General features: G+C 40.1%; 1 long non-coding RNA gene, 1 other non-coding gene and 1 pseudogene across 2 annotated transcripts; 1 reads left to right on the plus strand and 2 right to left on the minus strand.

The window, feature by feature from the left end:
• Positions 1–179: 179 nt before the first annotated feature.
• On the minus strand, positions 180–16,671 carry LOC116282205 (uncharacterized). The gene is made up of 5 exons (XR_004191656.2): positions 16,516–16,671; positions 14,206–14,295; positions 4,757–4,882; positions 3,099–3,427; positions 180–271 (listed from the first exon to the last, which is right to left on the minus strand). It is a non-coding gene; the product is annotated as an uncharacterized lncRNA (long non-coding RNA).
• Positions 8,913–10,329, minus strand: LOC140698555 (uncharacterized; annotated as a pseudogene).
• TRNAP-AGG (transfer RNA proline (anticodon AGG)) lies at positions 13,701–13,774 on the plus strand. Its single transcript has one exon. It is a non-coding gene; the product is annotated as a tRNA-Pro (tRNA).

Below are 16,671 nucleotides of genomic sequence, written 5' to 3' on the forward strand. Positions count from 1 at the left end.
GGATCGTCTGAGCGGCGAGGCGGCGGCAGCGCCGGGACCTGGGGGCGGGGTTGTGGGCGGTGCTTGGACCCCGGACCTTCTGGGACCCCAGGCCGTTACAGCTTCTTATTTAATTAAGCGAAAGCCGGAGGTTTAGAGTAAGTGATGGAAACTGGAGTGTGACAGGAAATGCAACGCTGTGCCAGTACAGGATGTGCAAATTTATGCCAACTTCCCACCAGAGCATAATTTTCACTTCTGTTCCACATTCACTTGGAGGCGTCAAAAATCACTGCGGGAAAAAAAAAGCAACAGAAATCACTGAGGAAATTTTTCAACCCTGAACCTGTCACTGTCTGAGGGACTCCTTTGGAGACTGTGAGCAAGTAATTGCTACAGTCAGATGTTTGAGAACCAAGCCTTATTAAATAATGCAACCATATTTTAATAATTTTCTACCCTTTGACGTTTATCTTACTATAGGATGGGACAATTAAGACCACTTACTGTATTGTGATAGGAATTTGCATCTTGCATACATTGTTATCTCCTTGTAGGTTTTTGCTACTTACTTTTTCTATGCACTGTTGCATTTTCCTGAATTTTTAGCTTCACTGAACTATCAGTTACGAATAAACATGTCTCCTACCGACAGCCACCCCTCTTTTTGTTTCCCTTTTGTGGCTATTCTTACTTGTTCTTTGTCCCGTAAGATTTTTCCCCAAACATTGCTAGCTTCAGAAACTGAGTGTCTATATCCAGAACAAATTAAGTTTATAATACTGTTTTTCTACCCAAGAACATGATGTCAATTTCCATTTGTTTGTAACTACTTTCATATATTTCAGGGATATTTTATAGTTTTCCTCACACAGGTTTTACAAGTGTTTGTTAGATTTATTCCCAATTATTTTATTTAATTTCAGGTTGTGCATTTCTATTTATAGTTCCTCACACTATTATCTTGTAAATGATTGGTTTTTGTACCTATGAGAGCTATTGTTTTTATATGTTTATATTGAGCTTCCTGATTTATTTTTTGTAGATTTTCTGTCAATTCCTTTGTGCTTCCAGATGTATGACTGCATCACCTGCAAACATAGTTTCATATCTTTCTTCCCAATTCTCATGCCATTTTTAATTGCCCTGGCTAAACCTCCAACACAATGAGATTGATCATATGCTTTTTTTAGTGTGGGTTTTCTGACCTTAGTAGAATATTTTTAGTGCTTCCCAAAGAGCAAGGTAAAAACTTCATTTTGACATGTTAGAAAAAAATGCATTGATTTCTAATGTTTTAAGTTAACATATACATGCTGAAATCTTGCAAATAGATGTTTTTGTAACTATGAGTAAGCTTCCCTGACTTCTCTTTATCTCCATAAATACGATGACCGAATATTAATAGACTGAATCACACTTGAATTCCAGACATAAAATTCACATGGTCATCATCTATTATTTTCCTATATTTTATTTTAGATGTTGCCATCTGTAGGCAGATGTGAGACCTTTCTTTACTATTCTTTTTTGGTACAGCCTTTAGGACATTTCAGTATTTTATTTGATTTATATAGATGATTTGGAAATTTTACTTCTGCTTTAATGCTTGAACTGAGTAAACAGCACTGGCTTATCTGTTCTTTAAGAGAATGGACGAATCTGCCTGTTAACTTGATCCTGGTGCTTTTATTTGTGTGGAACTCACAAAATTCTCCATCTCCCCCATGGATATTGGTCTGTTTAGACTCCTATCTCTACTGAAGTCAATACTGGTAAAATGTATTTTCCTAGAAAATGTCCATTTCATCTAGGCTTCCCAGCTGCTTTGTACTGAGTTGGAGAAAAGGGGCATATATTTTCTAATCTCAATTACTGACATCATGCTCCTTTTGTATTTTTTAAAAATTAAAAATTCCTTGAACTGATTGAAAATTTTAAAAATTGAAAACCCCTGATGGTGTGATTCTGTTTCTTTGCCCATAAATTATATGATGATGGTATTTCAGGAATCCTCAGAGATTTCAGAAGGAATTAGATCTGAGGTAAAAGAAGTTCTCAGGGATGCAGAGAAGCCACTGAGACATGTGTGCTTCTCTGCAAGTCCTCCCTGGCTCAGACCTCAGTATTTCCTCCTTCCTCCATGTGAAACTCTGTCTGCCTCCAGGAATAATGGAAAAGGAAGAGTTTCCCCCTTTTGGATATGCTTACTAGAAATTCCCAATAGCTTCAGGAAAATAATTTTTTCAAAGCAATTCCCAGTTCCTAGTCTCAAGGGTGAACTGCCATTGCCACTCAAAGTGAAAAGATGATTGAAATTCTTTGGGACTTGCAGACATAGTAAACAATTTTATGGTTACTGGGGGGAAAAGAGGTAGGAAGGGATAAATTTGGGAGTTTGAGATTTGCAAAGGTTAACCACTATATATAAAAATAGATAAACAACACAGGGAACTATATTCACTATCTTGTAATAACCTTCAATGAAAATGAATAAATGTATGTATATGCATGACTGGGACATTATGTTGTACACCAGAAATTGACACATTTGAACTGACTATACTTCAATTAAAAAATAAAATAAAATAGTAAAAGAACTGCTAAAAAAAAAATCTTTGGGGAGATGAGGTCACAGGAACACTACCCCAGATCTCAGGGTCTGGCTTCCTCCCTCACACTCACGCTTTGTTTGTTAGGATTGTTATATGGAGCTCAAGTTTGGCAGCAGAAAGGAGTCAATGAGTATTTCCTGTTTCAGACTGAGAGCCATTCTGTATAGTTAGATGCATCAGGAATCTGGTAGGTGGACATGTCTGGAAAAGTAACCCAACGGCAATACTATATAGCAAAGAGAAATAATTCTTTAGCCATGGTCTGAGCATGTGGAAAAGACTGGAGGTCTGAGACCCTAACCAACCCATGCCTGCTGGTAATATACTTGAATAAAATCCTCATTGAAGGGGTTCTTGGAGATTGATCCAAGTGCTAGCAAAGTTTGAATCTTAAAATGCTTCAGGATTATAATTTCAGAATTAATTCAAAAAGAATAAATTAAACAGCTCCTTGGAAAAATTTCGACAGACAACAGCAACTGGGACCCCCGTGAAATTACTTACAGGGTGAAACAACGGCCACTGCTTCCTGGGCAGACTGAGGCTTCCGGTAGCAAATCCAGGAATCAGGCTTCCCGCTTTCACAAGGGCTTGGGAATTATAAACCAGGGCGCTGTCCTTCCATGGAAGGGACGGAGAAAACAAAGTAAGAGGTGGCATTGAAAGAAAGTTATGCAGGCCTGGTCCAGACATCTCGGGAGAGCTGCCAGCCTCAGATGTCATCTGCCTCAGACCCTAGTGAGCTTTACGTTCAGGTCGCCAGGCCCTGTGCAGGTCCAGTCAGGGTTCGATGCCTTCTTTAGCTGCAACGTGCGGATCCAGGAGCCTCCTCCCTAGAGTGTGAAATCACAAAGGTTAGTCAACAGTACCCTTCCAGTGAGACAGAGGCCCTTCCAGTGAGGTGAGAGAGTACTTTCACAAGTGTGTACCATTTACATTCCCAAGAACAAAGCACAAGGATTCCCTTTTCTCTGTATTGCGCATGTGTGCGAGTGTATGTGGGTGTTTGTTTCTGTGCACACGTGCACATTTTGAGACAGCTAAGGAAAGGAGAGGAACCAGTAATGACTTGGCAGCAAGAAAGTAGCACCTACATCTTCCCAAGTATATGAGCCTCTGGACTGCAGATCCCTATGGTGTTGCTTGCCCTCTGATTCATGGAACAATCTTTCCCTGCATCAAAGAACTCAATGGCCCTTCTGAAACTGGGTGCACAGACACACCTAGCAGAGTCCCTCTAATGAAAACCTTCTGCCATTTGAAGCTTAGTGCTCATAACTTCCCTTATAGACTCAAGGGAACTTACAAACGCTCATGGAATCCAAAAGTCTCCATAAAACCCATATCCACTCATCCTGCTATAAAATACCAGAAAACACCCCAAACTCTACTAAATCGTGCCTAAGGGGAAAATATGTACAAAGGCACCCAAGGAACACCTAGATGCAAAACACCATACTTTCATTCCCAGTGATCAGATCACACACTGTCATCTCCAAACACTGCAGATAAAAGATGTTTCCAATGATAAATGTGCCCCAGTGAGAACCCCACATCAACCAAGGAAACACTCCAAATTCTTTTATATCTTTCATAGTGCATCTCAAGATTTCTTCAGTTGCAACCCATAATACTAAACACAAACAAAAAACCTAAAAATACTTTTAAAAGTTAAAATACTAAAAAATAGTAAAAAACAAAATGTTCTCTGAAATTTTGTCTGTATTACTCCTTACTCAGCCTCCCAATAAACCTTTTTCAGCTCCAAACTCCGTTTCTGTTTGGTTGGCCTATGTCTCCCGCACACACAGTGGCACCTGAGGCTGCGCCGTCAGGACTTACATGGCCGGGTGATGGGGCTTTTGGTCCGCAGTGACTCCCACACCCTGAGGACGGAGGAAGGGGGACCGCGCAGCACAGATTTATACTAGAAAGAAGAAACTCATGCTCCGCTGGCTAGCCCTCCCTAGGCATTTCCCACTTCTCTTTCCAGAAGAAACTGCCGGCGGGGGACTTAAAGGCGGGACTTCTGGGGCGGGGCCTGGGCGGAGCCCTTCCGGTAAGGGTGGGGCAAGGAGGGATCCCCAGGCGGAGGTGGGAGGGTGCACAGATGGTGCTTCCCCTTGTCTTGACCCTGGAACAGTTTTAAAGTAAAATCTCACAGCACTGTGGGCTGCTAAACTTGGAGACTAAGATGTCTTGCTCCTGAGGCTCAAGCAATCCAGTGGCTGCGACCGTGGGTCTCCAAGTGGTTGCCGTGGGGCCGTGGTTGAATCCCGGGGTATTTCCTGCAAGTAGAATTCATTTAAGGCTGTTTAAGGAAAAAAGAGCTAGACTTGTCTCTGTATTATTAACTAGAATGAAAAATACAAAACTCTCCCCCAGTAGAATGGGCCATTTCATATTGACACTTACAAGACAGCTTCTCCTTTCTATTCTTCATTTAGCCAGAAGGCCACGCTGTCAGTTGCAGAGACTCAGGGACAAAACCTGGGATCTGAGCCTGGAGAACTAAGGCATGTGGTAACTTGTACCAATACTCATTGCTTTAAGAATATGTTTTTTTTAAATCCTTACAAATTGCATTGTTCTTTCTTTTTACTGCTTTTTTTGACCCATCTTTTCCCTAGAGTTTCAATGAAATGTACTTGACATATATCACTGTATGGGTTTAGAATGTATAGCATAATGTTCTGAGTTACATGTACTAAAATAATTACCGCAATAAGTTTAGTAAGCATCCGTCATCTCATATAGATATAATAAAAAGAGAAACGACAAAAACAAAAAAAATCTGTTTATGAGAACTACACTATTCTTTAAAATACTCGGCTCTATTCCACACTTGTGAAAATTATGTTTAAATGTCTGCAACCAAAACTTGTTCATGAAATTATACTTAAGTATATGATAACTAAACGTACTATAATTTTAAATTGATTATATGTTTGTTCTAAGGGTAATTAGAAAGTTTCACTTTTTATTTTCAAATTGTAATATATTATAGCTCTTTTCTTTGGTTTCTGTTGCTGAAAGATAACAACGCCTGTAACACATATACTCTTCAGAAGACACTGAAATTTATTTCCACCTAAAGAAAATTTAAGTTTTAGTATTTCTAAAGCCATTTAGTAGGAAGATACATTCTCTTTAATATGACCTCTGCCAACTAAAAATTTATCACTTGTCATCTACCTCTACAAAGATTAAATGTCAAGCCACAACAGCTGCTGACCTTCAACACACCCTGAAAGGCGTTCAGCATCCAGATCAGGAATGAGGCACTCCATGCTCTGTAAAAAACTTGCAGAACAGGCCTTTGGATAGTTAGATATTTTCAGAAGATTTGATAAGCCCAAATTTTGGCATCTCCGCATTTCTAGAAAATCAGTAAAATCATTAATGTAGCCATCTGCTCACTGTGACTAGCAGTAAACTTCTGGAATGATGTGTGCTTGACTGCAGGCACCTCTCCACCAAAAGCACACAGATACCGACATCCCCCTACTACCTGTTCGGAGAAGTTCCTCAGACCTATCTGAAATACTATCTGTGGGGCTATAGTCCTCATTTGGCCCCAAATAAAATTTAACTCTCAACTTTCATGTTGTAAGATTTAATTTCAGTTGACAACCCTAAAGAAAGTAAAACTAGATTACCAAATATGCAATAACTTCACTTCAACCCTCAATATTTTTATGGCAATAAATGTCAGATCACATCTACTACAAAGAATGTTTCATCCCATCCCTACATTCAGATATTTCATCCACAGAGACATGGGAATCCACTGAAATATGATGATGTTTAGATAAGGAAATTCGCATATTTAAAGTGTTTTCAGATAAAATGAGCACAATGTCCTGGTGTAGCACACATGCAAAAAGATGTATCAGATTTTTAGAAGATGCAGTCACTCCGATAAACTTTGTGAAATTCATGAGGCAGATTACTCTGTATTAAACAGAATTTCTAACTAGTCATGTTGATTTTATGAGCCCAATGTCTTGCATCTTCTCATATCTAGACTAGCACTAAAATCACTGATGGAGACATCTGTTCCTCCTGCCAAACAGCAACCGTCTAGTGAATAGCAGCAACCTTCTGCCAATACGTGTGCTTCACTGAACGAACTCCCTTCATCAAAAGCATATGGGATGAGACAGACCTCTCACCCCACCTCTTCCCAGCAGTAACTCAGAGCTCTCCCAGTGGCTGTCTCCCAGGCCTCAGTCCTCAGTAAGCCCCAGATAAAACTGAACTCACAGCACTCAGGTTCCACTGGTTATTTTCAGCCAGCATCCTCATTCTCACTTGATCGGGGTTGGAGGGGGGTCTTGGTTTTTGCAGAACAACTCAAAAAGATACGCTTCAGACTGTTACCTATATCCATACGGAGGGCATAGGCGTACTCTGACTCTGTTCTTCTAACCCTTAATTGTTGAGCCTGCTCTTTGGAACTCAGGGGAGGACTGGAAGGCAAAGCCTTTTTTCTGCACACAAGAAACTGGGGACACAGAGGGGACTTTGGACTCCAAAAGGTCCCACAGGGTCCAGCTTGGGTTTAATTTACCATTTTCTTAGGTATTCTTCAATCATGAGGGGAACATGGGAGGGAGGAAAAAAGAAATAAAAGTTTTGGATAGAGAGGCTAATCATAAACTCGGCAGAGGAAGCTGGTTTTAGCAGGACTCAGTTTCAGGTTTTGTCCTTTCTGTTTCAAGGCTTCGTCCTTGGTGGTTAGTCAGTTGTTTTCTGGAGCACCCAGCAGTGAAGTCCTCTTTTGGAGACTGAGCTAACTAGGACACAATAATTTACACACTTTTTTTTCTGACTGCACATACACTATATTATACATATATACAATATATTACACATATTTTTTAAATTTACATATATGTACTGTTCATTATTTCTAACAACAGTTTAGAGCTTTAGCTTTTTAAAGTTACAGTTATCAAAGGAATAAAGCCAACCCAAAATAAGAATCAAGAGAATGCAGTAATCCAATCATAAAGGACAGTCAAATGTGCTTACACATATTCAAGAAATCAATCGTCTAAGTTACAAAGTTCTCTCATTACACCAAAGGGGTTGGTACATGAGTGAAAACTTTGCAAATTTCACTCCATTGGAAAGCTTGTTCTCCAACATAAATTCTGTATGTTCCACAAATTTGATCTTCAGGTATAAGCCTTAGCACACATATTGCTTTCTGTGGTTTCTCACAAAATTGTATATTCTGAAGTCTACTGCACTGTGAGATTGCATAAAGTTTCTACCGTATGTTACCATGGCTTTTCTTCAATCCTGACTTTCTGCTCTGGCCTGATAGTTCAATTCAAGGTAAAGGTTTAGCCACACCTGTTGCATTTGTAAGGTGTCACTCCAGTATGTCCCCCAACTTGTGATCTTTCAGTAAAATCCTTGCCACACACATTACATCTGTGTGGTTTCTTCCCAGGATATGTATTCTGATATCAAGTTACAAGTGAGCACTTTGAAACGCTGCCGTATTGATTGCATTTCTAAGTATGACCTATCTGGTGAAGCCTCAGTTTAAGGCACAACCCAAAAGCTTTGCTACATTCAGAATATCTGTAATGTTCTGTCCAATATGGATAACTTGTGAGCTGTAAGCCCTGAGGAAGAATTTATCCCATTCAAGGCATTTGTGAGGTAATTTCTAGAATGAGTTCTGGTGAATGAATTCCCTGACTAAAGGTCTGGTCATACTAAACACATTTATCCGATTTCCCTCCAGTACGACTTTTCCAATGAAGCTTAAGATGTGCACACCTGCTAAAACTCTTACTTAATGTTCCTCACCAATAGGGATTCTTTGTAAGCTAGGCTTCAAAGTACAATGAAGGATTTGCCACACACATTGTATTTGGAACCTTCCTCTCTAGCAGGAATTCATGGTGGACCTTTTCTTTTTTTATTGAAGCATAGCTGATTTATAATGTTGCTGGTGGACCCTGAGGTAAGAATACTGAACTGAAGACATTGAGATATTCATTACACTTCTATGATTTCTGTCCAGTATGGATTATCTGATGGTTAAGAGAGGCTTTGCCACACCCAAGACATGTCCATTTCTCCACACAATGAATCACCCCAGATCAAGTGTCAATTTTGAATGATTACCTTCCCATGTATATTACATTGGTATGGTTTGCCCTTTGCATTCATTCCCTGATGTGTAGTGAGGGTTGAGATCTCAGTAAAGCCTTTTCAACACTCTTACTTTTCAAGTGCTTCTCTCTAGTATGAAGTCTCTTATGACTGACAAGGGTTGCTTTATGACTAAAGATGTCATTTATAAGGTTTCTCTCCAGTATGAATTCTCTGATGACTTACAAGGTATGAATTTCGACCAAAGCCTTTCCCACATATATCACATTTATATGTTTTTTCTCCTAAATGGATTAGTTGATGTGTGAGATGTGAGAGCTGAAGAAAGGTTTTGCCACACTCACTGCATTTATAAGGTCTCTCTCCAAAATGAATTCTCTGATGACTGGTAAGGTTTGTTTTTGTACTAAAGACTTTGCCACATTAATTACATTTGTACAGTTTCTCTCCAGTATGAACTCTGTGATGACTTCTAAGGCTTGTTTTATGACTAAAGACCTTGCCACACTCATTGTATTTGTAAGGTTTCACTCCAGTATGAATTCTCTGATGACTTCCAAGGGTTGTTTTATGACTACAGACTTTACCATATACATCACATTTATATAATTTCTCTTCTGTATGGATGATCTCATGTCTACAAAGTTTTGAGCAGTAATGAAAGGTCTGACCACACTCATCACCTTTGTAACATTTCTCTCCAGTATGAATCCTCTGATGAATTCTGATGAAAGCCTTTCCCACATACATCACATTTATATGGTCTTTCTCCTGAATGGATTAGTTGACGTTGCCTGAGACATGGACCCTTACGAAAGGTCTTGCCCCACTCACTGCATTTATAAGGCCTCTCTCCAGAATGAATCCAATGACCACATGCAAGGCTTCCTCTCTGAGTAAAGACCTTGCCACACTCATTACACCTGCAAGGTCCCTCTCCACTATGAATTCTCTGGTGACCTCAAAGGGTTGTTTTATTACTAAAAACCCTGCCACACAAATTACATTTGTGAGGTCTCTCTCCATTATGAGTTCTCCAATTAATGGCAAGACATGAATTCTGACTAAAGGCTCTTTGACATATATCAGGTCTATCTAATTTCTCTGCTATATGGACGATCTGATGTCCACTGAGGTATGAGCCTTGAAGAATGGTTTTGCCAAACTGGTTACATTTGTACAGCATTTCCCTGCATGCTTTCTGATCTTGGGTCAGTATTGAGGGATGCATAAAATCACTCTCATATATATTAGAAATGTTGCTTTGGACACTATAAGAAACTCCCAGAATTGGTGAAAATGAGGCACTATTGTTGATAAGCTTGTCAGCTTGATTAAATTCATCAATTTTCTCTTCATTTATAAAATTATGTGGCTCATCTCAACAGCTTAATGCAAGTTTATTTCCCATACGCTTGATTCCTGCACCACTTATGCCATGGTGATCTCTCTCATCACTGAGATTTCCATTATACGCTACAGACATTCCTTTGTAATTTCTTTCCTCATCTCTCTGCTGAGACTCTGTGTCACATATATTTTCCTGGATGCTCCCGAGGTATAAGTGCTCCATCTCACTCCTTTCATGACTTTCCATCATCACTGTCTGGAGTACTTCTCTATCCGTGTTTGCTTTTCATTGTATTTCTTGACTACATGTATTTGAGACATAGCTACAAGATACATACAACTATAAGTATCCTATTCATTACAACTCATAAATAAATGTTTCATGTTAAACACAGTCTAGGACACTGAAGCTAGTGCTTATACCAGTTATGAAACTATCTAGCATGATCTTAAAAATTTCAGGAACACACCAAAAAAAGGTTACTTTGCTAGAAAAGAAGTACTCTGCACTACTGTTCAACAAAGTACTACAAATCCTGCCAGTGGAATGAAACAAGAAAAAAACCCAAAATCTCCCAAATTAAAAAAGAAGGAAAATTTCTTTATTAGATGACAAGGTTTGATATGTACAAACTGTAAAGATTCCACAAGAAAACTGCTACTTCAAATACCAATTTTAGAAAAGATGCATAATACGAAATCAGCATGCAAAAATTAGCTGCATTTCCATACACAATAAACAATGTCAACAGAAAATTAGAGAAGAATCCTATTTAGTATAGTATTAAAAAAAGGATGTAACATTTAGGAATAAATTCGCCCAGGAGGGGAAAGACTTACAGACTGAAAACTGCTAACCATTCCTAAAAGAAATCCAAAAAGATAAACATAAATGGACAGACAACCCATACTCATGGACTGGAAGTCTTAATGCTCTTAAAACAGCCAAACTACCCAAACTCTTCTACACATTCAATGGAATCATTATCAAAATTCCAATGGCTAATTTTGCAGAAATAGGAAAAACATGCTAAAAGTCATAGGGAACCTCAAGAGACCCCAAATACCCAAAATCCTCTTGAAGAAGAAGAAAGATGGAGGCCTCCTTGCTTTAAATTTCAAAACATACTACAAAGTAATCAAGATGGTGTGTTACCTGCGTAAACACAGATACATAATAGAAGAGAAGAGAATGCTCAGAAATACTCCTTGCATCTGTTTGAAATGTACTGACAAGGACGTTAAGACTGCAGAGTGGAAAAAAGACAGTCTCAGTAACAAATGGTGCTGGGAAACTGGGTACTTATGTGCAAAACAATGAAGCTGAAACCTTCCCTGCATCAAAAGTAAAAATTTCTGCTTGGCAAAGAACACAACTAACACAGTGAAAAGAAAAAAATCTGGAGATTGGAGGTGATGAAGGTGCTATGAAAAATTTCCAACTCTCAAACATTTCAGTTGATTTCACAGTTTAAAGCATATGATGGAATAAAACACTCTCTGTCACTGATGTCTTTTTCTAAACTTTCTTTTCCACTCACAATCGTTATGATTTTAAATTCAGTGACTCACTTACTTAGCTTCAACTCTCTTAGAAAAAGTCAGAACAGCCCAGAAATGAACCCACAAACTTTTGATCAACTAATCTTTGACAAAGGAGGCAAGATTATACAATGGAATAAAGACAGTCTCTTCAGCAAATGGTGTTGGGAAAACTGGACAGCAGCACGTAAAACAGTGAAGCTAGAACACTCCCTTACACCATATACAAAAATCAACTCAAAATGGATCAAAGACTTAAACATAAGACAAGATACAATAAACCTCCTAGAGGAAAACATAGGCAAAACATTATCTGACATACATCTCAAAAATTTTCTCCTAGAAGAAATAAAAGCAAGAATAAACAAATGGGACCCAATGAAACTTACAAGCTTCTGCACAAAGGAAACCATAAGTAAAACAAAAAGACAATCTACGAAATGGGAGAAAATTTTTGCAAATGAAACCAACAAAGGCTTGATCTCCACAGTATATAAGCAGCTCATATGGCTCAATAAGAGAAAAATAAATAACCCAATCCAAAAATGGGCAGAAGACCTAAACAAGCAATTCTCCAAGGAAGACATACAAATGATCAAAAGGCACATGAAAAAATGCTCAGTATCACTAATTATCAGAGAAATGGAAATCAAAACTACAATGAGGTATCACCTCACACCAGTCAGAATGGCCATCATTCAAAAATCCACAAATGACAAATGCTGGAGAAGCTGTGGAGAAAGGGGAATCCTCCTACACTGCTGGTGGGAATGCAGTTTGGTGCAGCCACTGTGGAAAACAGTATGGAGATTCCTCAAAAGACTAGGAATGGACTTACCATACGACCCAGGAATCCCACTCCTGGGCATATATCCAGAAGGAACCCTACTTCAGGATGACATGTGCACCCCAATGTTCATAGCAGCACTATTTACAATAGTCAAGACATGGAAACAGCCTAAACATCCATCAACAGACGACTGTATAAAGAATAAGTGGTATATTTATACAATGGAATACTACTCAGCCATAAAAACTGACAACATAATGCCATTTGCAGCAACATGGATGCTCCTGGAGAATGTCATTCTAACTGAAGTAAGCCAGAAAGAGAAAGAAAAATACCATATGAGATCGCTCATATGTGGAATCTAAAAAAGAAAAACAAAAGCAAACAAAAAAAAACCCCAAAGCATAAATACAGGACAGAAATAGACTCATAGACATATAATACAGACTTGTGGTTGCCAGGGGGGCAGAGGGTGGGAAGGGATAGACTGGGATTTCAAAATTGTAGAATAGATAAACAAGATTATACTGTGTAGCACAGGGAAATATACACAAAATCTTATGGTAGCTCACAGAGAAAAAAATGTGACAATGAGTGTGTATATGCCTATGTATGACTGAAAAAATTGTGCTGAACACTGGAATTTGATACAACATTGTAAAATGATTATAAATCAATAAAAAATGTTTAAAAAAGAAAAAGAAAAAGTCAGAACAAATTTCCCCTTATTGCTCTGTTTCCAGAATTTACCAGGTATTGTGCATATTAATGTCTGATTTTCACAAGCAGCTTCCTTATCCTGGTTTACAGAGAGCAGACAGTGCACCCAGATGGGCCCCTAAACTCTCCCTGCTGCCCAACAGCACTGACACACCAGTGGTTTGAATCCACTAGGGTGAAGTCCTGACAAGAACCATGCCCAGGGGAGACTTCACAAGTTCCAGGTCCCTGGGTCATGGGGGTGGAGTCTAAGTGGAGGTGGCAGACGCTGAGGGCGGGTCCTGGGTGACTGTGAATGTAGAGATGTCAGGCAGGATACTTCAAAATCAGAAAGTATTAACAAGTCCCAAGAAAGGCATTTCAGAAGGACAGACAAAATAATCAACTAATATGGTATACACATATACAAATGAATACTACTGAGCCATAACAAAATAAAATAAAATAATGTCATTTGTAGCAACATGGATGGACCTGGGGGTTATCATTCTAAGTGAAGTAAGCCAGAAAGAAAAAGAAAAATATCATATGACTTATATGTAGAATTCAAAAATAAGACACAGTGGGGAGGGTATAGCTCAAGTGGTAGAACACATGCTTAGGTTGCATGAGGTCCTGGGTTCAATCCCCAGTACCTCCTCCAAAAATAAATAAATAAATAAATAAACAAACAAACAAACAAACAAACGAATAAACCTAATTACCTCCCTTCAAAAAAAAAAAAGAAAGAAAAAAGACAAAACCTATTCACAAATAAGAAACAGACTCACATACATAGAAAACAAACTTATGGTTACCAGGGGGAAGGAAGTGGAAAGGGATAAATTGGGAGTTTGATATTTGCAGATACCAACTACTATATATAAAACAGATAACAAATTACACTATATAGAGAGGAAACTATATTCAATATCTTGTAGTAACCTATAATGAAAAAGAATATGAAAAGAATATATGTACATATATGTATGACTGAAACATTATGCTGTACACCAGAAATTGAACAACATTGTAAACTGACCATACTTCAATTAGGGAAAAAAAAACAATCAACTGAGAATATGACTTTACCTGAGAAACAGTCATTCTTGATTCCTTTTTGTTTCTCTTCCTCCTCTTCTGGACTTCTTCCTCAGACAACGTGGGTCTTCAGAGATCGATCTTCAAAGTTGAATGAAAACATTCTATTTAATGCTTATAAACAACACATCCCTCCCTGTGCCACAGTCACATACATACACACAGGGGAGACCTCACCACGTGGAACAGACAGTCCTCTGTTGCCCACTGTCACAGGAAGGACTCAGGACAGGAAACTACACACACACACCAACAAAGGAGTTTCCCCGCACTGTCCTCAGATCACCCTTCCCTCCTGGTAAGCCCGTCACCTACACAGCAGCAGCGGGCACCTCAGCTGGACCCGACAGCCCCCTTCAGGTCACAGACCAGGCCCTGAGCCATCCCCACACAGAGCAGAGCCCCCTCCCCCTCAGCCCGGATCCCAGCCCTCAGGATGGGAGGACTCAGAATCAGGATGCTCAGTGAGGGATCCAGACTGGAATCACCTTGTGTCCCTTAAGTATCATTGAGGTTGGACACCACACAGACTATATGAAGGTGAATCTCTGGTCAGAGTATCCAAAACACGCATATGCAAAATGATTCAGAGATCTATTGTGAAGCCTGGGTCAAGCACCACTGAGAGGAAGCAAGCCCAGCACACCTCCCACTTTGTTTTTCTTTCCCAGCTTTACTGAGATATAACTGATACTTAACAACAGTGTACATGAGGTGTACAATGTGAGTATTCAACAGATGTCTACACTGTGTAATAATTATCACAATAAAGTAATTTATACTTCCATCAACTCACGAATACCATTTTCCTTCTGTGTAGTGAGAATACTTAAGGTTAATTCTCACCACAAATTCCAAGTATGTAGTAACACTATGTGATTAACTACAGTCAGCAGGCTGTACATTAGGTGTACATGTTGTACTATTTTATTTTTCGACGTTTGTAACCTTGACCAACATCTCCAGATTTCCCCCTCCACCCAACCCCTTGTGACAACCTTCATACCCTAAGGCTCTATGAGTTTCACATTTCTAGTTTCCATGTCAAGTATCTTTCTTCTTCTGACATAGTAATGTCATAATTCATGGCTGACATAAATTTTCTACGTGCAGTCATTTGTCAACAGACATTTTCGCTCATTCTACATCTTGACTGTTGTGAATAATGCGTAATGCTCACAGGAGTGTAAATATTTCCCTCAATATAATCATTACCATGTCTTTCAATATCTAACCAGAGGTGCATAATTTAAGCAAACAACCTTTATATTTATCACATTCTAAAACCATAAATCAATATGACACAAATTAATCACCCACATCCAAACAACTCACCTCCCGTCTGCAACCAGTTGGCCGGCTCGATCCACACTACTATGTTTTCCCAGTTCATTCTGTTTATCTGTCTCCCTGCTTCTCTCTGTCACTCTGTTCCCCGCTACTCTCCTGCTGTTCCTGCTGCCCTTCTATTTCCTCCCTCATTCCGGTCATGACTCACTCTGTATCTTGTTCCCCTCTTGTTGCTCTTTCCCCCAACCTTTCTGATTGCCCTGTATCTCCTTGTATTTTGGCCTGTTACTTCCTCCACCTCTGCTCCCTGTCTGCCCCCCGAGTTACATCTCTTTTATCCTTTCACCCTCCCTTCCTCCTCACGCTCCCATCACAGGTAGCTATGCCTCCTTCCTGCTCCTTCTCTCGCTTCCTCTGCTCTTCAAGTCAATCGCTGTTCTCTGTTCGTCTCCCAGGGCCACCATGCTTTGAAGGCCATGGTTCTAACTCTTGTAACCCCTCGCTCACGAATTTACTGGGATGCCGCCTGAATAAGATGCCCGCCTAAAGAAAGAGCACATTTTCCAGCGGCATGGAATTTGGGACGGAACAATAGTGCGTGTCCCAAGGCAGATCCGGGTCACCTCCCGATAGGCGGAGTCAGGGGAAGGGCTGATTACGAAGGGGAGGCCCGCGGAGCAGAAGGACCCGCCTGAAAAGGACGCGAGGACAGACGGGCTGGGAGGGAGGGGGTCTCAGGAGAGGCCGGGCTCCCAGAATCCCGGGACCCGGGAGAAGACGCGGCCTCACGGGAGCGGGGCGGCCGGCGCTGCCCTCCAGGGGCCGAGAGGGCGAGGCTGGGGGCGCAAATCCAGCTCAGAGAAGAGGACGTTACATGGGGGACGGAGGGAGTATTGGGTTTTATGAAGGAAAATATCAGGAAAGGCGGTGTCTCGATGACCGAAGGCAGAAAAGCCGAGGACAGAGACCAGCCTCAGAGTGGTTTCAGACGCGAAGGAAAAGATCCCCGACCTGGAGCGGTGCCGTCTGGATTTACGTGGGCTGAGGGCCGGGTGCTGGGATTTTAGGTCCGCAGTGACTCCTACATTCAGAGGATGGATTAAGCAGGAACACGCAGTACAGATTTATACTAGAAAGGAGAAACACGCTCCATAGGGGGACCGCCAG

This window comes from Vicugna pacos, chromosome 9 (assembly GCF_048564905.1).
Source record: "Vicugna pacos chromosome 9, VicPac4, whole genome shotgun sequence".
Classification (NCBI taxonomy): domain Eukaryota; kingdom Metazoa; phylum Chordata; class Mammalia; order Artiodactyla; family Camelidae; genus Vicugna; species Vicugna pacos.